This window comes from Dasypus novemcinctus, chromosome Y (assembly GCF_030445035.2).
Source record: "Dasypus novemcinctus isolate mDasNov1 chromosome Y, mDasNov1.1.hap2, whole genome shotgun sequence".
Lineage (NCBI taxonomy): Eukaryota > Metazoa > Chordata > Mammalia > Cingulata > Dasypodidae > Dasypus > Dasypus novemcinctus.
This window is the reverse complement of record NC_092216.1, coordinates 17,134,569-17,156,192: the sequence shown is the minus strand read 5'-3', so window position 1 is coordinate 17,156,192 and position 21,624 is coordinate 17,134,569.

Sequence of the window (21,624 nt, the reverse complement as noted above, 5' to 3'; positions counted from 1 at the left end):
TGATTTGTAAATGTGATTGTGGCTCAAAGGGTAGTCAAGGGATATAAATGCCAATTTAAAGAAAACTAGAGAATAATCTAAGAACTAACACAGGGAACTCAGTGGTGGATGAGGATTTGGTTAATAGCACAAGTCCAAGAATGTTCTTCTATGAAATAGAACACATACATGCCACTATACAAGCTGTTAAGAATATAGTACTGCATGAAAATACAATTAATGTAACTTATGGAGTTTAGTAACAGTAATATTGTAATATATTTGCAGCAATGGCAAAAAACTATTATATCAATGCTAAGAGTCAACAGTAGTGAGCTATAAGGATGTAAGGGAGTATGGGATTGGATTTTTTTCTAATTGAGTAAGGAAAATGCTCTAAAATTGACTGAGGTAATGACAGAAGCAATTCTGTAAAATGACACTAGGCACCACTGAGTGCAGACTTTGGATAGGTTATTATAGGTTATTCCAGGCTGGAGGCTGTATAACACAGTGAACCGTATGGTTGATGATGAACTTTGGCTGAAAATACATATATAAGAACATTCTCTCATGAACTAAAACAAATATATAATACTTATACATTGTGTCAATAATAGGATATTTTATGGGAAAAATGCACCAAATATAAGATGCAGGTTATAGTTTGCAGTAATGTTTTGAGAATATGCTTTCAAATTATAACAAATATTCCACAATAAGGCAAGGTGGTAGTGGAGTGGTATGGGAATTCTGTATATTATGCATGATTGTACAACTTCTTTAATAAGTAAAATGAGAAACAGGAATCAAAATACCATCATATAAGCAGAGGGAAAGATATATAGCCCAGAGAAATAAATTGACTGTTCAGAAACTAACCCATACTTTTATGTCATCTAATTTGGACAAGGGTGGGAAATCCACTCAATTGGTAGAGTCGTCTCTTCAACACATAGTACTTGGAAAATTGGATATTCATGAACAAAGGAATGAAAATGAACCCTTTCCTTATACTGTATAGAAAAATTAAATATGAATTGTTTGAAGACCCAAAATTTAAGAACCAGAACATTAGAACCCCAAGAAGAAAGAATAAGAAAGCTTGTTTAGGATCTTGTTTTAGGCAATGGTTTCTTTACTAAACATTAAAAAGACAAACAAAAGGAAAAATGAATATATATGACCTCTACAAAATTTAAAATACTTGTGCATCAAAGGACTTTATCATAAAAGTAAAAACATAGCCTATTCAATGGGAGAATATATTGGGAAATCATATAGTCCATAAGAGTTTAATATCCACAATATATAAAAATCAGTAACTTAACAACAGGAAGACAACCCATTTTAAAATGGGCAAAATATTTTAACAGACATTTCAAAAAGATGAACAAATTTCAAACTGCACATAAAAATATGCTCAATATCATAACTATTAGATCCTTGAAAATCAAAAGCACAATGAGTATGGGTTTGTGCTTTTGATTTTCAAGGATCTAATAGTTATGATATTGAGCATATCTTTATGGGCCCAACCAGACCCTGAGCAACAGCAGACTTGCAACTCCTATCATCTGGCCAGCTAACAAGGAGGTGAAAAAGATCAACCATCACACCGGGGAGCCAAGAGTGCCTACAATTGCATGCAGAATTGCATCCTCATCCACGTGGAATCTAAGCCCTCTCTTGATGTAGAGGGGGACTGGGCTTAACCATCCCAGGGTCCACAGGATGGAGAAATAGAGTGTAGACTAGAGTGGACTTACTGGTGTTCTGCTGGGGAACTATTTTGATTAGTAAGGGAAGAAATTGTAATATTGATGTGGAGAAATTGGCCATGGTAGCTACTGAATGTAGGGAGAGGGAAGAAGAGATATGATGTGGGTGCATTTTCAGGAGGGTTGTCCCAGGTGGTGCAGCAGGGACAGTTTCTGGACCTTGTTTGTCCTGCCATGGCCCACTGGGTGGAATGGGGTGATTATAGACTACAATGTAGACACTGTCCGCATGGTGCAGCAGTGCTCCAAAATGTATTCACCAGGTGCAGTGAGTGTGCCACCATGATGGAAAATGTTGTTGATGTGGGAAGAGTGGGGTAGGGAAGCTTGGGTGTATATGGTGACCTCATATTTTTTTTAATGTAACATTTAAAAGAAAAAAAGAAAAAAAAACACAATGACATGCCATTACATACTCACTGAAATGAGTACTATAAAAAATTAGAAAATTAGAAATGTAGGAGAGGATTTGGAGAAATAAGAACATTCTTTTTTTGTTTGTAAGACTATAAAATGGTGAAGTAGCTGTGTAAAACAGTGTAGCATTTCCTCAGAAAATTTTGTGTGTGATTAATATATGACCTGGTGATCCAATTTCTTCTTATATGCATCAAGTAATTAAAAGCAAGGTCCTCAGTAACATGTTAGTAAATTAAAGTTACTGACAATATTATTAACAATAACCAAAATGTGGAAGCTACAGATGAATGGATATATAATAAATAATGGATAAACAATGTATGGTATATTCCCACAATACACTATAACTCAGCGATTAAAGGGAATGATGTTCTGAAACATGGTAGCATATGGATGAGCCTTCAAGACATCAAGGTGAAATAAGATTGACACAAAAAGATGTTATTGTGTGATATTGAGTTATAAAAAGCATAGAACAAATTTCAAAGAGATAATATTAGAGGTGGAAAAGGGCTGTGGAAGAGGAGTTACAGTGGAATGGGTGCAATTTCTCTTGAGGAGATAAAAAAAGCTGTTTTATTGGATATTGATAATTGTACCAAATCAAAAAATGCACTATCTGTCCTGCAGCCAGAAATCCCTTGCCACTGGTGGCCACTTGACTGTCCTACCAATATTCCATATGTAAGGCAACTTCTGGGACAGCAAGTCCCTCAAGTTACCACCAGACAAATTTGATCCCCATTATGTGCATGTCTTTTATGTCTACTTGGGATATTCAAGTCTTTTATTTCCTTGCTGATTTGCGATCTAATAGTTTTATACATTTAGTAAAGGTGATATCAAGCTGGATTACCCTTGTAATTGACTTATAATTGCCAATTTCTCATCAGAAATTGGGGAATCCAGAGACAGCAGGATAACATACTTAAAGTGCTGAAAGTAAAATAAAATGTGAACCAAGAATTCTATGACTGGCAAAACTATCTTCCATGGCTGAAGGACAAAATAACATATTCTGCTATAAAATAAAATAAAAAAAATACGGGAGACCTATACTACAAAATTGGTAAAGGAAGTTCTTTTTGGTGAAATGAAAGTATGTTAGAGAGTAACTCAAAGGCACATGTAGGTAAGTTTTAGAAGTCAGTTTTATCATTTTTGGTGTAGAATCCTCTTTGTCTTCCTAAAATATTAAAATGAAACCCAGAGAAGAATAATTATAGATCTATTTTTTCCAGGTGTGGTGACTCCTGGCATGCATCCTCCTCTTATGGCAGGTCACTAGGAGGCTCAGCCCCTGGAGCGCTACTGGTGATAGCAAGAGACATAAAATTCCTCTTCCCTAAGAACGGAGGTAGGCAAAACTAACCACTGAACTATCTAATCTTTTGATTAGAGATTTTGGATCACTGGGGTTTGAGATCTGCGACAGCATTGCTTCAGTATGACAGAACCAGAGTAGTGGCAATTATTGTTTAAATCTGCCCTAGACTGGGGTGGATGCAGTAGAGACATGATGATACTGAGCTTCCTCAAGGCTTCCGAGGAGATATTTGGTGGCCTTCCTGATCCTCTCCCCAAGGCATGTTGGAGCTAATATGTTACCATTGGGTGGAGATCAGTCTCTGTTTCAGTTGGTAAAGACTGACTTGAGAAAGTTTTCTCTGGCATACCCCTTTTCCCAGAATTTGTCATCTAGGCAAAAAAGCTTGAGACAATGAAAGGAATATAAGAAATTACAGAGGCAGAGAGCTGCAGGGCAAAGGCCTGCAACTTCAAACTCAGAAGAGAGGATTGTACATCCTTGGAAGCTGCAAACTAACAAACAAGCAACTCCTACAAGAAGACAGTTTCCAGACTGGCAGGGGGAAACATGTACACTACATTTGCCTTGGGCAGACTTTTCTGATAGAGAGCATGAAGCTCAAGAAAATATCTTACTGGCAGTAGTTTCTAGCAAGAAACAGACATTTCATGAGATGAACTCTAGAGTTAAGCTTTTAAAATATTAAAATATATCGTGTGTAGAAAAGAATATATGACAAATACATACCAAAACACCCCCCCAAAAAAGAGGAAATCATGGCCCATATAGGGAAAAGTATACTAATTCAGAAAACATTGAAGAAAAAGACAAGAATTTGTACATACTGAGCAAAGCCTCTAATAAATAATATTAAAAGTGCTCAAGGAGATAAAGGAAATCTGAGAAATAACTAACAGATATTGGGAAAAGAATTAATAACTGATATGAGAATCTTAGTAAAGAGAGAAAATTTTAAGAGGTACTGAAAAACTGCTGGAGTTGAATACTAAAATACATGAAATGAAAAGTTCCCAGGAGATTCAGAACTTGGCTGGATGGGGAAGAAGACAGAATTAGTAAATTCAAAGAAAAATCTCTTGAAATGAATCCTGCTGAGGAAAAGAAAGACAAAAGATTTATTAAAAGCAAAAATATGGAAATGCAACTATGTACTGAGGTAGGCATTACTATTCCGGCAATGGAAGAAAGTGCCTATCACAATCAACAGTACCTTAAATAGCTGGGTGTCTGACAGCTCTTGAGATATCCAGAAACTATAGCAGGGCAAACAGCTCAGGAATTCAGCACCCCGTCAGTGAGCCTTACTTTGGAATTTATGTCCCTCAGTATAACACTTAGATTCATTTATAGATCCTCTACATATGACTCTTCTAATCCTTTTAGTTGAAACTATAATTAGCACTACACTTGATAAATATATGTCTCAGAGACTGAAATCTTTGGATCCATTGGCCAGTTGAGTGTAAATTTCAGCAGTTGTGACACTTATTCTCCAGTTCATTGGACTCACCAAGAACAAACAACAAAGATATTATGATGGACAATGACTATCCCAAGGAAAGAGAGTGTCTGCAACTGCAAGAAAGATAGTTCCATCCATTCACCCTAAGAGGTCTCAACTAGAAGTAGAGTGGGTATCACCATCTCCAAATCCTCTAGACTGGGGAATGCACAATGGACTAAAATAGACTTCTTTTTAGTCTACTACAGACATATTATTATTACAGCAATGGAAGAACTCTTTTCATTGATGTAAGGGCAGTGGCCACCAGAAGTTCTGAGGGATGGTAGAGAGAAGGATAGGTGTAATATGGTGGCATTTTCAGGACATTGGAATTGTCCTACCTGACATTGCAGTGACAGATCCATGCCATTGTATATTTTGTCAAAACACAAAATTGTGTGAGACAGAGTGCAAACTGTAATGTAAACTGTTGTCTATGGTTAGTAGCAATGCTTCAATATGAGTTCATCAATTGTACCAAATGTACCACACTGAAAAGAATGTGGGAAAGTGGAAAGGGGAGGAAATGCAGCATATTGGAAATCTCTCTTGTTTTTCATGCAACATTTATGTAATCTAAATCTTCTTTAAAAATGAAATATAATTAAAAAGAGAAAAATGTAAATGTTTTAAACTCTCCATTAAAGGGACAGATTGGCAAAATGGATAAAAAAGACATGACTGAAGTATATGCTGTCTTCAACAGACTCATCTTAAATTCAAAGACACAAGAAATAGTGAGAAATGAGAAATTCACAAATCTTTGGAATCTAAACAAAATACTATAAACATCCAATGGGTTAAAGAAAATATCAAAAGCAAAATTAGGAAATGTCTTGAGGCAAGTAACATACTAAACTTATGGGAGCAGCAAAGGCAGTGCTGAGAGTGAAATCTGTAGCTTTAAATGTTTACATTGGAAAAGAAGAAAGATTTCAAAGCAGAGACATAACCTTAAAACTGAAATAACTAGGAAAAAAGAGGAAACCAAACCCAAAATGAGAATGCAGGAAAAGGCAAAATGAATGGAGATATATGGAATAGACAAAATAGACAGTGAAGCAACAAAACCAAACTTTGGTTCTTTGAAAAGATAAATAAAATTAACAACAACAAAAAAGGAATAGTATACAAATAACTAAAATTAGAAATGAAAAAGAAATTATTACTACTAACTCCCCTGAAATAAACAGGACTCTAAGAGGTTAGTATGAGCAATAGTATGAAATAAATTAGATAGCCTAGATGAAATGAATACATACAAACACCCAAACCATCTGTACCAACTCAAAAAATAGATCTCAACAAACCTGTTCCCAATGAAGAGACTGAATCAGTAATGTAAAAACTTCCAAAAGAGAAAAGACAAAAAAAGATTACTTCACCAGGGAATTCTACATAATATTTCAGGGAGACAACTCCATTTCACCTTTAACTCTTCAAAGAAATTGAAGAAGAAACACCACCAAATTCATTCTACAAGACCAATATCAATGGTGAGTATGTGTCACCATGGGATAGATTGCTGATAGAGAATAGAAAGTTAAGCCTTAAAATGAACATGGTTCCTATTTGGAAATATGGAAATACTCAGGTAATGGACCTTTGTGGTGAAAATGTTTCTGTAATGGATGATTGTGATGTTAGCACATTGTTAATTGTGTATGCAAGTAACAGCACTGAAATATACATCTCAATAGGATTAAAAGGGAAACGTTAGATTTTTATATATAGTGACAGGATAACATATTTTAAAAACTCTGTGGAACTGTACTTCACAATCAGTGAACCCTAGGCTAACTCATGGAATTTAATTAGTAGAACAAATTTTAAATGTACTATTATCAATTGTTACAAATATCCTATACCAATGCATAGGGTGATATATGAGAATTCTGTATTTTAATGACAGTTGTTCTGTAAACCCACAAATTCTCTAATAAGGAAAGTATGTTTAAAATCCCAACAGTACTGTATTCTCAATCTGTTTCTCTACTCTTTAATTCCTGTAAAAGTCAGAACACAGTGGAGCAAGAAAAACAGTGCATTTCCTGAATATGGTGTTTAAAATATAAAGTAATATAGGGCAAGGACAACAAGAAGAGAGGGAAATAGAGGGATATCCAAGCAGAGAAAGTATGCTATTGAACCTAAGTTAGATTCTTTTCAAGTTATTAGGTTAGAATCCCCAAAACAAGATATATATTTTTCTCCAGTGGCCATGGATCATTTTCCAGGATAGATTACACATTGGGTGACAAAACAAGAATCAATAAATTTAAAAGACTGAAAATTCAGAGCAAATGTTATTATCATAAGAGCATAAAGCTATAAATCAATAACAGAAAAATTTAAAAATTAAAAATATATGGCTGTTACATGGCACATTCTTTTTTTTAACTCTTTTATTTTATTTTACTTTTTACACTTTTTTAATTAAAATTAATAGATCACAAAGAACATTACATTAAAAAACATTTAAAAAAAACAAAAAACTTAAGAGGTTCCCAAATACCCCACTCCCCACCCCCCTACCCCATCATTTTTGTAAACTGAATTTTTTTGAAGATATATACATCACACAAAAACATGTTACATTAAAAAATATAAGAAGTTCCCGTATACCCCCCCCATCCCACTCCTCCCACACAACAACCTCCCCCATCATTGTGACACACTCATCGCACTCAGTGAACACATTCTGGAGCACTGCTGCACCACATAGATAATAGTTTACCCTGTAGTTCACACTCTCACCCAGACATTCAGTAGGTTAAGGCAGTATATTTAAAGTCCATAATCTGACCTTGCAATATCATTTAGGACAACTCAAAGTCCCAAAAATGCCCCCGCACCACATGTCTTCTTCCCTCTCTCTGCCCTCAGCAACTACTGTGGTCACTTTCTCCTCCTCAATGCTACAATTTCGTCTATTACTAGTCACAATAGTTTTATAGTAGAATATCAGTAAGTCCACTCTAATCCATATTTTATTCCTCCATTCTGTGGACCCTGGGATGGTGATGTCCACTCTACCTCTAGATCAAGATGGGGCTTAAATTACACATGGATGATGGATGCAATTCCTCTGTTTGCAATTGTTGGCACTCTTGATTCCCTGGTGTGGGGTTTGACCATCTTCACCTCCCTGTTAGTGACCTGGGTAAGTCCAATGAACCAGAGAGCAGGAGTTGCAACTCTGCTGAGGCTCAGGGCCCAGCTGGCACATGGGCAGTCCAGAGATTAAAGTCCTCTGAGTATGCACCATCCGCAGCACCAACCACAGTTTCAGTAAAAGTGACAAAAGGCATTTGTAGGAAGGTCACATCTGAGTCCACCTCCATCACAGTCAAGATTAGTTTGTTGAGTTCCTGTATTTCTTGTAGTGTCAATGTATGTTGGGCATTTCTAGGAATTTGTCTATTTCATCTAGGTTGTCTGTATTGTTGGCATGCAGTTTCTCATAATATCCTCTTATGATCTTTTTTATTTCTGTGGGGTCATCATAATGTCCTCTCCTTTTCATTCCTGATTTTATTTATTTGCACCTTCTCTGTTTTTTCATTGTTAGTCTTGCTAAGAGTTTGTTGATTTTATTGATTTTCTCAAAGAACCAGCTTTCGATTTTGTGGGTTTTCTCTACTGTTTTTTGTTGTTGTTGTTTTTGTTGTTGTACTTGATATCATTTATTTCTGCTCTAATCTTTCTTATTTCTTTCTTTCTGCTTGCTTTGGGATTGGTTTGGTGTTCTATTTCTAGTTTCTCTAGTTGTTCAGTTAGTTCTTTGATTTAGCTCTTTCTTCTTTTTTTTATTGACTTTGTAATAATATTACATTAAAAATATATATATATGTGAGGTCCCATTCAACCCCACCCCCCCACCCCCCCTCTCCTCCCCCAACAACACTCGTTCCCATCATCATGACACATCCATTGGATTTGGGAAGTACCTCTTTGGGCACCTCTGCACCTCATAGACAATGGTCCACATCATGGCCCATACTCTCCTCCATTCCATCCAGTGGGCCCTGTGAGGATTTACAATGTCCGGTGATTACCTCTGAGGCACCATCCAGGGCAGCTCCATGTCCCAAAGACGCCTCCACCTCTCATCTCTTCCTGCCTTTCCCCATACCCATCGTCCACCATGTCCACTTTTCCCAATCCAATGCCACCTCTTCTATGTGGACATTGGATTGGTTGTGTCCATTGCACCTCTATGTCAAGAGGAGGCTCAGATTCCACATGGATGCTGGATGCAATCCTCCCATTTTCAGTTGTAATCACTCTAGGCTCCATGGTGTGGTGATTGTCCTTCTTCAACTCCATCTTAGCTGAGTGTGGTAAGTCCAATAAATCAGATTGTAGGTGCTGGAGTCTGTTGAGGCTCAGGACCTGGCTATCACATTGTCAGTCCAGAGATTCAAATCCCCTAAATATATCTTAAACCCCAACATTAACTGCACCTCCAGCACATTAGCATGAAAGTCTTATGAAGGGAGATCCCATCTGAGTCCAGATTCATCACACATAAACACCATTTCCAAAGAGGGGCCATCTGCCCTGGTAGTTAACCCCATTGACCATGACCATAACTCTCATGGGTCTCTTTAGTCTTCAAAGGAACCAATATATGGGGGTTGTATCTGCTTTATCTGTCTCTCTGACTCTGCTCAGTTGTGCATGAGGGCAATCCTTCTGCCAGCCTCCAGACTCTTTTTTAGAAACTCGTAGCCATATAAACTCATTTCTCCTTTCCATTTCCCCCTTACTTTAGGTCAAACATCATTTTAAAGTCATGTTATTTTATGTAGACATGGATATTCTGCTGATCCGCATTGAACCTTCCGTATAAGGTCCTTTTCCAGTTGCATCATCAGTTGGTAGTTGATAGTGGTCCCTCGTTGCCAGGGAGGCTCATCCCCAGGTGTCATGTCCCACGCTGGAGGGAAGGCATTGCATTTACATGCTGAGTTTGGCTTCGAGACTGGCCACATTTGAGTAACATGAAGGCTGACAGGAGGAAATTCCCAGACACAATGTTGCTCTGGGCCTTGTTCTTATTTTAGGTTTATCAGCTCACAAGCATAGTCATTAGCATCAGGGGCTCACTGTTGAACCCTCACTCCCTCCCGGTCCCCGCCGCTGTACCTGGGAGACTGTCGCTGCTCCCCTAGGGACCACGACAGAGCACCACTGTCCAGGAACCTAGTACCCCCCCTGCTGTGGTTTTTAATTGTTGCCACTATGAGTATATCCAATCATTACCATGCACCCTGGACATATGTTCTGTACAGCTCCCTGTCAGCCATATATCACCTGTCATTGGTATCCCATACCAGTATCCTCCATTGCCATTGTTGAAACACTCTGTGATCCAGAACTCCCCGAAATATGAAGCCCAATATAATGTCATGGTCCCTTACTAGGGAATGGCATATAGCGATGGGTTTAAAGGATAGATAAAGAACTTGGATAAAGTTAGATAAAGAACTTAGATAAAGAATGTTGATTTGAAAAAATTCCACATCCTATCCTTTTTTTTTTTTTTTTTTTTCCCCCTAATTATTCAGCATTTCTTCACAGGAGTCCTAGACCACAGCAATGCATATATATAATATACAGCACTCCCACACATCCACCAGAAAACCTTTTCCCTTCCACAGTGATACTCTTACGCCCTATTCATATCATATTTACATAAAGTGATGTACAGAGTGTGAGATATTAGCTTTCTAACAAGGTAACATCTGTGCTTACATTATGGTGCATACTTTAGGATACACAGTTCTTTACATTTTTAGTTATCCTATGTTTTACATTATGGTTTACATTATCAGTCTGTCATCTCCTTTATGTTATGGTGTAATATTACATGTTTTATATCCATCCTTGTGTACTCTCAAGAAACTCCTCTCTTGCCCCCCATTTACTTTGGTTCCACACATTTAACGTCCATTTTCCCTTCCACCTTGGTGCCCACAGTGACAGCCAACCTCCGTTTCCTGAGGAGCCACTTCCAGAGATAGATGGAATAGTGTTCAGGGCCTAACTTGCTCATCTGCCACAATGCCCTGGGAGCCACCCTTTCTCTCAAGGGATACAGTTCCCTCTATTGGATGGCATTAGTCCTCCCCAGGATGTGGGTCCACCCCCACTCTCACTACTTGGGATTCCACACCATGGTGTCACCCACTCTGGCAGAATGAGCATTTAGACATTCCCCAGGAGCCCGTCCTGCATCAGACCCTCCCCTCCGAGCATTCTAAACAGTAACCCTCTTTATTATATTTTGATATGATTTTCTCGGCATTTTACTCTCCACCACCTCCTGACCCTCTCCTGTGTTCGTATGCTACCCCTCCCTCCCCCCACTTTTGGGCAACGTTACCCATCTGTCCCTCCCCAGCCACCCTCAAACCCGTAAAGCCCCAACCAAAGGCAACCCCTTGCCCCCCTTTTATCTCTTCTTTGTGTTCATACTTACCACCATCTCGTCTTAAATTCCACCCCTGCAGACATCGGCTCATATCCTTCCTCCACCCTCCGATTTCCTGTAAGCCTATCGTTCAGTCTCTTGCTATCTAGGGCAGCTTGTTTATTTCATATCATTGAGGTCATGTAGTATTTGTCCTTCAATGTCTGGGTTGCTTCACTCAACATAAGGTTCTCAAGATTCATCCATGTTATCACATGTGTTTGTAGTGTGTTTGTTCTTACAGCCGAGTAGTATTCCATTGTGTGTATATACCACATTTTATTGATCCACTCATCTGTTGGTGGGCATTTGGGTTGATTCCAACTTTTGGCAATAGTGAACAATGCTGCTATGAACATTGGTGTACATATATTAGTTTGTGTCCTTGTTTTCAGTTCTGCTGGGTATATACCCAGCAGTGGTATTGCTGGGTCATATGGCAAATCTATGGCTAGTTTTTTGAGAAACCGCCATACTGTCCTCCAGAATGGTTGGATCCTTCTGCATTCCCACCAGCAGTGGATGAGTGTTCCCCTTCCTTCACATCCTCTCCAGCACTTGTATTCTTCTGTTTTTTTCATAGCTGTCAATCTTATGGGTGTAAGATGGTATCTCATTGTAGTTTTGATTTGCATTTCCCTGATAGCTAGAGATTTGGAACATTTTTTCATGTGCTTTCTTGCCATTTGTATTTCTTCTTTGGAGACGTGTCTGTTTAAGTCTTTTTCCCATTTTTTAAATGGGTTGTTTATCTTTTTATTTTCAATATATAGGAGTTCTTTATATATGCAAGTTATAAGTTTCTTATCAGATATATGGTTGCCAAATATTTTCTCCCACTGTGTGGGCTCCCTTTTTACTTTCTTGACAAACTCCTTTGAGGTGCAGAAGGCTTTAATTTTGAGGAAGTCCCATTTATCTATTAGTTCTTTTGCTGCTCGTGCTTTTGGTGAGATATTCATAAATCCATTTCCTATTACAAGGTCCTGTAGATGTTTCCCTACACTGCTTTCTAAGGTTTTTATGGTCTTGGCTCTTATATTTAGGTCTTTGATCCATCTTGAGTTGATCTTTGTATAAGGTGTGAGATGGTAATCCTCTTTCATTCTTCTACATATGGCTATCCAGTTCTCCAGACACCATTTGTTGAATAGGCCACTCTCTCCCAATTGAGAGGGTTTGGTGGCTTTATTGAATATTATGTGGCTGTATATGTGAGGTTTTATATCAGAGCTTTCAATTCAATTCCATTGGTCTATGTTTCTCTCCTTATGCCAATACCATGCTGTTTTCACGACCGTAGCTTTATAGTATGTTTTGAAGTCAGGTAGTGTGATTCCTCCAATTTCGTTTTTCTTTTTCAGTATGTCTTTGGCTATTTGGGGTCTCTTTCCTTTCAATATAAATTTCATAGTTAGTTTTTCTAGTTCCTTAAAGAAGGCTGCATTGATTTTTATTGGGATTGCATTGAATGGGTATATCAGTTTTGGTAGGATAGACATCTTAATAATGTTCAGTCTTCCTATCCATGAACAAGGAATAGTCTTCCATTTATTTAGGTCTTCTTTGATTTCTTTGAACAATCTTGTATAGTTCTCGTTGTATAAGTTATTTACCTCTTTAGTTAAATTTATTCCTAAGTATTTGATTTTTTTATTTACTATTGTGAATGGTATTTGTTTCTTGATTTCCTCCTGATCTTGCTCATTATTGGTGTACAGAAATGCTACTGATTTTTGCGCATTGATCTTATACCCTGCAACTTTACTAAACTCATTTATGAGTTCTAGAATCTTCATTGTAGATCTCTCAGGGTTTTCTATGTATAGGATCATGTCATCTGCAAATAATGAAATTTTGACTTCTTCCTTTCCAATTTGAATGCCTTTTATTTCTGGTTCTTGCCTCAGTGCTCGTGCAAGTACTTCTAAGGCAATGTTAAACAGGAGCGGAGACAGTGGGCATCCTTGTATTGTTCCTGAGTTTAGAGGGAAGGAGTCTAGGATTTCTCCATTGTAAACAATATTGGCTTTAGGTTTTTCATATATACTCTTTATCATGTTCAAAAAATGTCCTTGTATTCCAATCGTTTGGAGGGTTTTTATCAAGAAAGGGTGCTGTATTTTGTCAAATGCTTTTTCTGCATCGATAGATATAATCATGTGATTTTTTTTCCTTCAATCTGTTTATATGGTGTATTACATTGATTGATTTTCTTATGTTGAACCATCCTTGCATACCTGGGATGAATCCCACTTGGTCGTGGTGTATAATACGTTTAATGTGTTGTTGAATACGATTAGCAAGTATTTTGTTAAGTATTTTTGCATCTAGGTTCATTAGAGAAATTGGTCTGTAATTTTCCTTTCTTGTGATGTCTTTGTTTGGCTTTGGTACTAGGGTAATGTTGGCATCATAGAAGGAGTTGGGTAATATTCTTTCTGTTTCGATGTTTTGGAATAGTTTCAGCAGGATTGGTGTCAGTTCTTTCCGGAATGTTTTGTAGAATTCACCTGTGAAGCCATCTGGCCCTGGGCTCTTCTTAGTTGGGAGATTTTTGATAACTGATTCTATCTCTCTGCTTGTGATTGGTTTGTTAAAGATCATCAATTTCTTCTTTCGTCAATATGGGCTGCTTATGTGTTTCTAGGAATTTGTCCACTTCCTCTAGATTGTCATTTTTGTTGGAATATAGTTTTTCAAAATATCCTCTTATGATAGTCTTTATTTCTGTGGGGTCGGTGGTGATATCGCCTTTCTCATTTCTTATTTTGTGTATTTGCATCTTCTCTCTTTTTTTCTTTGTTAGTGTTGCTAAAGGTTTGTCAATTTTGTTAATCTTCTCAAAAAACCAGCTCTTGGTCTTGTTTATCTGTTCAAGTGCTTTCTTATTTTCTATTTCATTTAGTTCTGCTCTTATCTTTGTTATTTCCTTCCTTCTTCTTCCTGTTGGGTTACTTTGTTGTTGTTTTTCTAATTCCTTCAAATGTGCAGTTAGTTCTTCAATTTTTGCTCTTTCTTCTTTTTTGATATGTGAATTTATGGCTATAAACTTCCCTCTCAGTACTGCTTTTGCTGCATCCCATAAATTTTGGTATGTTGTGTTATCATTATCATTTGCTTCAAGGTAGTCATTGATTTCTTTTGAGATTTCCTCTTTGACCCACTGTTTTTCTAAGAGTGTGCTGTTTAATTTCCAAATCGTGGTGTGAAATCTGGGCTTCTGTCCCTTGCAAATCTCCAGCTTGACTCCACTGTGGTCAGAAATAATGTTTTGTATGATTTCAATCTTTCTGAATTCGTTCAGCCTTTCTTTGTGGCCTAGCATATGATCTATCTTGGAGAATGATCCATGTGCGCTTGAGAAAAATGTATATCCTGCTGTGTTTGGGTGTAGCAACCTATATATGTCTATTATATCGAGCTCCTCTAATATACTATTCAGATGTTTTGTTTCTTTGGTGATTCTCTTTTGAGATGTTCTGTCCAGAGTTGATAGTGGTGTATTAAAATCCCCAACTATAATTGTAGATGTATCTATTCTTTCACTTAGTTTTTCCAGCATTTGCCTGACGTATTTAGAGGCACCCTTGTTAGGGGCATAGATATTTATGATTCTTCGATCTTCTTGACAGATTTTCCCTTTCACTAAAATGTAGTATCCTTCTTTGTCTCTCACAATTGTTTCACATTTAAAGTCTATTTTGTCTGATATTAATATAGCTACTCCTGCCTTTTTTTGGTTATTGTTAGCTTGTATGATTGTTTTCCAGCCATTCACTTTCAATTTCCATGGTCTCTGGGTCTAAGATGTGTCTCTTGTAGACAGCATATGGATGGGTCATATTTCCTTATCCAATGTCCCAGTCTGAATCTTTTGATAGGTGAGTTTAATCCGTTGACATTCAGCGTTATTACTATCAAGGAATTATTTGTGTTAGCCATATTTTGATTGGATTTGTGTTTGTCATATTTTGTTTGTTTATTTTTTTTTTTGTCTTTTTTGTTGTTGTTGTTGGTCTTATACTCTCCTCCAACTTTGCCTTTCCTGTTTTTTCCTTTCTTCCTGCAGAACTCCCTTTAGAATTTCTTGAAGGGGAGGTTTCTTGTTGGTATACTCTTTCAGTTTCTGTTTGTCTGTGAATATTTTGAACTCTCCATCATGTTTGAATGCTAGTTTAGCAGGATAGAGTATTCTTGGTTGGAAGTTTTTTTCCTTTAGTACCTTGACTATATCATACCACTGTCTTCTTGCTTCCATGGTTTCAGAAGAGAAATCAGCACTTAATCTAATTGAGCTTCCCTTGTATGTGATGGTTTTCTTTTCTCTTGCTGCTTTTAGGATTTTCTCTTTGTCTTGAGCCTTGGATAATTTGATAAGTATATGTCTTGGGGTGGGCCTGTTGGGGTTTATGACTTGTGGAGTGCGCTGTGCTTCTTGGATATGTACCTCTGTCTCTTTCAGTAGATTTGGGAAGTTTTCAGCCATTATTTCCTGCAACACTCCTTCTGACCCCTTTCCCTTCTCTTCACCTTCTGGAATGCCTATAATACGTATGTTTGAGCGTTTTGCATTGTCATTCAGGTCCCTAAATCCTAATTGGATTTTTTCTATCTTCTTATTGACCCCTTCTACTATCTGTTTGATTTCTGATGTACTGTCTTCCACATCACTAATTCTCTGCTCTGTCTCTTCTAGTCTGCTGATATTTGCTGCAAGTGTATTTTTGATTTCTTGAACTGTGGTGTTCATTCCCATCATATCTGTTATGTTTTTACGTATGTCTGCAATTTCCCCTCCAAGTGATGTCTTCATGTTGTTAACCTCTTTCATTACTGCATCAAATTTGTCGGTGATAAATGTTCTGAGTTCTTTCATTGCTTGTGCCAAGTTTTGCTCCCCTTCGTGATTATTGGTTTGTTGATTGGATTCAGTCATGTTTTCCTGATTATTGGTTTGGTTTGTAGATTTTTGTTGCTTTCTGGTCATCTCTTTATTTTGACGAATTTAATCAGTTCCTTAGCTTCTTTGTCTGCTTTTGGAGGTTAATTAGTTGTTATTTTTGCATAGGTGTTATATCTTCTCTTTGTCACTTTTTTCTTCTTATTCTAGTTACTTGTTGTTGGTTAAGTTCACTTTAGAGGAAAGTATTAGTGTTGGGGAAAGGCAATTGTGTAAGCAAGGGAAAAGTGTAAAGTAGTTTTGGTAATGTATGTTAACAAAGCAAGAATATGAGATCTGGGAGGATGGAGGTTAGATTCATGTAGATTGTATAGAGTTATAGCTGTAGGTAGAGTACCTTTTATGAAGTAGATGACTGAATATGGGCGGAATATGGTATGAACTACAAAGCTATTGTTTTCATGAGAGAGGGAAAAAGAAAAGAAAGGTAATAGTTTCAAGAGTGGATAACAGACAGAAAACAGAACAAAGGTATTAGAAATTAAGAGTTAGACACTTTGTGGATCAAAGAACGGGAGGTGGGGGGTGGAATATAGGAGAGACAGTAGATGATAGTGGATATCAAGATGCAGGGGAAGGGGGATAGTGTAGGTAGCCTAAATCAGTTCACACAGAAATGAGGCAGTGGAGGATGGGAAAACCCAGCAAATGTGAGGTGTTCCCTGTAGCACCTATTGTGTACTTGAATTAAAATAAAATAAATGGAAAATGAGGGACAAGAGGGAAAGAGAAAACTGAGAAAAAAAAAGAAACTAATTATAATAAAGAAAAAAAGAAAGACAAGAAGAAAGGAAGAAAGAAACAGAGGATAGGCAAACGGTGGGGAACAGATAGGGGGAAGAGAGATGCAGGTATACACGTGTCACAATTGCAACACTATCTAAAACAACAACCAAAAAAACCCCTAAATAACTGTCTAAAAAAAAAACGACTTTGGGGGACACGCTAGGAGAAAAGACTAGGGGATAATGCAATATTAGCAATCAGGGCGTCAAAAAGAGTAAAAAATAAGATAAAGTGAAAATAAAAACAAAACAATATGAACCAATAAAGATAAAACGCAAACGTTAAGGTCCAGGACACTCATGGACCCCAGGTAGACCCCAGGGCATGATGGATTCAGGGGTGGAAAGTCTGAGACACTGAAGACTCAGGAGGTGTGAGTCTGGGGTGTGGACCGCCAGAGTCCAGGGGACCCAGACCTGGCAACCTCAAATCTGGTCCACAGAAAGCTTAGGAGCCCCGCAGTGCAACACAGCCCTCAGGGATCCCCGTAGCTGGGTGCCAGCCCCATGGGGGAAGCCAGATCCGCGAATTCTATATTGAATGTCTGATCCCTGAAATTCATCTACTCCTCAGGGTTTCAGCCTTTGGACCGCTCCCTCCCTGTGCTCCCACGCAACGGCCACTTGAGGGCGCCTCTACACCACAGCCAGTTCAATGACCCAGATCCCAAGCCCCGCTGGGTGGGGTGGGCTTCAGCTGGAAACTCTGAAAACAGACTCTAAGATCCAAAATCCCAAACTTCGCAAAATATTCCCCAGCTTCCAGATGTGTCCTCCTCCCTCACTGCACCCTACAACAGTCTCCCAATTGTATCCCCTTATTGCACAAAATCCAATTCCATTGCAGATCGGCAGTCAGACCTGTGGGGATGGGGCTCCAGGCGGAAGCGCTACCCCCCCCGTCCGTCGACCAAAACGTCCCCCGCTTCACAACAAAGCACCGTCTGTCTCCCCAAATCGATCTGCAAAGGAGTCTTGTCCCAACAATCCCTCACCAGCCAGCCCAGTATCCACGAATTTGTCAGCACCGCAAAGCCTCCAGAAAAAGGAAAAACAAAAAAAAACAAAAACCCTGGCCGCTGCGGCTCCGGAGCTTCAGGAGCGCCCGCTACCGCGGCTCCGCCCACCCAAGGAGGGAACTTCCTGAGCCCAGCTGGGACCTCCGTTTATATATTATAGACGTATCCTCTCTGTTACCTTCCCACTGAATTGACGTCCAGACACCTTCCGACCAGCAAAAATCCCCGAAACAGCGCGGTCCCAAAGAGCCTTCAACGCTGCCCAGCCACCCCCTGCAGAGACATTACCAGGCAAGCTCACGCAGCCACCATCTTGCCTCTCCGATCCATGGCACATTCTTAGTCAGTGTTCCAGAGAAGAATTAAAATAGAAAACAGTAAATAGCTTCTAACAAATGAAAAGGATAAAGCATCATGCAAATCTTATGTGAGCCAACAAAGGTATGACTAAAAGGGAAATTTATAGCCATAAGTACATACATTAAAAAAGAAAAAAAAAAATTGTAGAGACCTAACTGCACACCTGGATGAACTAGAAAAAAGTAAAGTAAACTCAAACTATGCATGCAGAAAGAGAGAAATGAAAAAAAAAAAAACGTGTAGAATACAAATAAATGCAATTGAGAATAAAAAATAAGACTTCAAGGAAGAAAACTACATCATGTATCATTGTACATTTATTAGATTGGCTGCTATTTAAAAAACTATAAAACTACAAGTGTTGGAGAAGATATGGAGGAAAAGTGACACTCATCCACATCTGGTGGGAATATAGAATGGTGCAGCCACTGTGTAAGACAGTTTGCTGGTTCCTCAAGAAGGTAAATAAAGAACTGCTATATGATTTGGGAATCCTATTCTGAGGGACATACCCAGATAAATGAACATGAACAAATATGTGTACACCATGTTCATAGCAGTATTATTCACTGTTGCCAAAAGTTGAAAGCAACCCAAATATCCATCAATAGATGAAAGGATAAGCAAACAGTGGTATAAAAGACTATAGAATATTAGTCAGTTGTAAGAAGGAATGCTAAAACATGGATGAATTGTTAAGTCCCAAAGCTGGGCCTTTGAGGATAACCAGATATATATATATATCTGCATCCTATATTTAAAAAACACCAAAATCTTTAACCTGAGAGCTAGGCAGAGCTTACAAATATTATGTCTGCAGACAGGAGCCAAGATTTGTCTAAAGTGACTCAGTGTCACTGTTCCCCTGTGGCGGTTAGCTAGACGGCTTTCGCCTAGGTGAGACGAACTTCTCGAATGGGTTGTGAGTGATGGCAGGGCCCTGGTATCACACAGCCAGATTAAAAACACAGTAACCACCCCGGAGACGCAGGCTTGTGATGCAGGTCTGGTTTATTGGGGAAGTGGTACAGCTTATATAGGCAGGGGTGGGGGCTTGAGGTGATGCTTCAGTTATAGATAGGCTATGGGGATTGGGGTAATATGAAGCAGCTACTTGATGGGATGAGGTAGTTTTGAAGTTGGAGCATGTGGGCTTCTCTGGCAGGAAGCTGGCTAGGAAGAAGGGAGGTGCCTTTTATGATAGCCATTGTGTATGCTTAGCGACCATTCTGGCTACATGTTTGCCAGCAAGCTCACCAACAATACCTCCATTTTTGTTTTATTTCAAGACTGCAATAACTGTGCCTGTCTTAGGGTGTTCTCCCTTGAGAATCTTACCCATCTTTGGCTACCAGTTATGAATCATTTATGCCATGCAGTTGCACCTGTCTTAGGTTGCCTCCCTTTGGAGGTCTTACCCATCTCTGGCTATCAATTGAGCTTTGTGGCTGGAGGAAAGGTGGCTGTGTGTTACCTACATGGCTACACAGCAGTGGTGGCTTCAGGTTCTTGTGTTTCTTCTTGCATGAGCAGTTGGTACTGAAGAAGCTGAAGTGAATAAATGGTGAAGGCTGAAATGTTTTCTATTCTTCTCTGTAGCCACTTAATGAGATAAGGAGCTATAGACACAACACAAATGATTAGCATTAAAGGACTAATAAGTGGTGTAGCCACTGTACGAGGGGGGAGGAGAGCCAATTCATGAATGGGGGACTGAATGATTGAGTTTTAGTTAAATTTTTACGCAGGTCTTTTAATATTTGGATATTTTGTTCCACTATACCGGAGCTATTAATGTAGAAACAGCATTCTTCTTGGAGGAATAAGCACATTCCTCCTTTTTTGGCTGTGAGTAAGTCGAGGGCCCTGCAATTTTGGAGGGTTACACTGGCTAGGGAGGTGAGTTGCTCTTAAAGAGCTTGAAGGGAGGCAGTTGTCAAATCAAGGGCTATTTGTACTGATTCTTTAAAATTACCATTGATGATAACAGTGTGTGCTAAGGTGCCACCGGCAAGTCCAACAGCTGCAAGGGAGGAGGTAAGGCTGGCTCCTACCAGAAGTGGAAGGAAGGCAGCTCACTTGCTATGGAAAAAAGAGAGCACCTGAGAAGCTTCAGACTCTGTATATAGTATAAACTGTGGGACAATGACTACAGGAATACAGGGAAACATTTGTTGTGCAGGTGGGAGAGAAGGAGGTATGGCTGGTTTGGAAGCAGGTGATATTTTCAGGGCTGCTCCAAAGGGGGATATGTGTAAGGGGGGAAGAGAGGTTGCCGGGTGTTGCTGAGGAATAGCCGGAATAGTTGGAGATAGAAACAGGGACAGCCTCTAGTAGGGGATGCTGGAGGGAGGTGCACAGGAAGCAATGAGAAATATTAGCAATTCCAGATTGATTAAGGAAAGAGATGGTATTATTGAGAATTGTGAGCCAAGAAGGGGGATTATATACTAGCAGTTGCTCGTTTAATTGCTTTTTTGCTGTTTTTATATTTACGAGCACGTTGGATATACTGATTGGAGATGAGGACTGGTTGTAGAGACTATAGCGGCGGGAAACCGTTATGGATCTGGTAGGCCAAGTGTCACCCCCGTGAGCATATAGCTTGCCGGTGATTCCAGTAGCCCATCTGTCATTCCAGGGGACTTTTATATGGAGGTAATAACCAGATTTATTGGCAAAGAAGAAGCTTGGGAAGGACGACTGCCATGGCCAGTTAATGACACAGCTCCAATAGGGGCAGCCTCCATAATAAGGGCCTTGGTAATAGGTGTTGGTACAGTATGCTTCGGTTTGGGTGTGAGGGAAGCAGGCGTAAGGTTTACGGCTACTTTGTTGGTATGATTTAGGTGTTTCGGTGAGTTTGATAGTAAGAGGTGTTTGACATCCCTGAGGTGAACAGCGGCCTGTGCCAAGGGGGCGCGATGTGGTGCTTGAGCAAGAGGTTATAGTTTCTTTTACTGTGAACGTCCAGAGATAAAGGGCTTGTCCATTGACTGAGATAA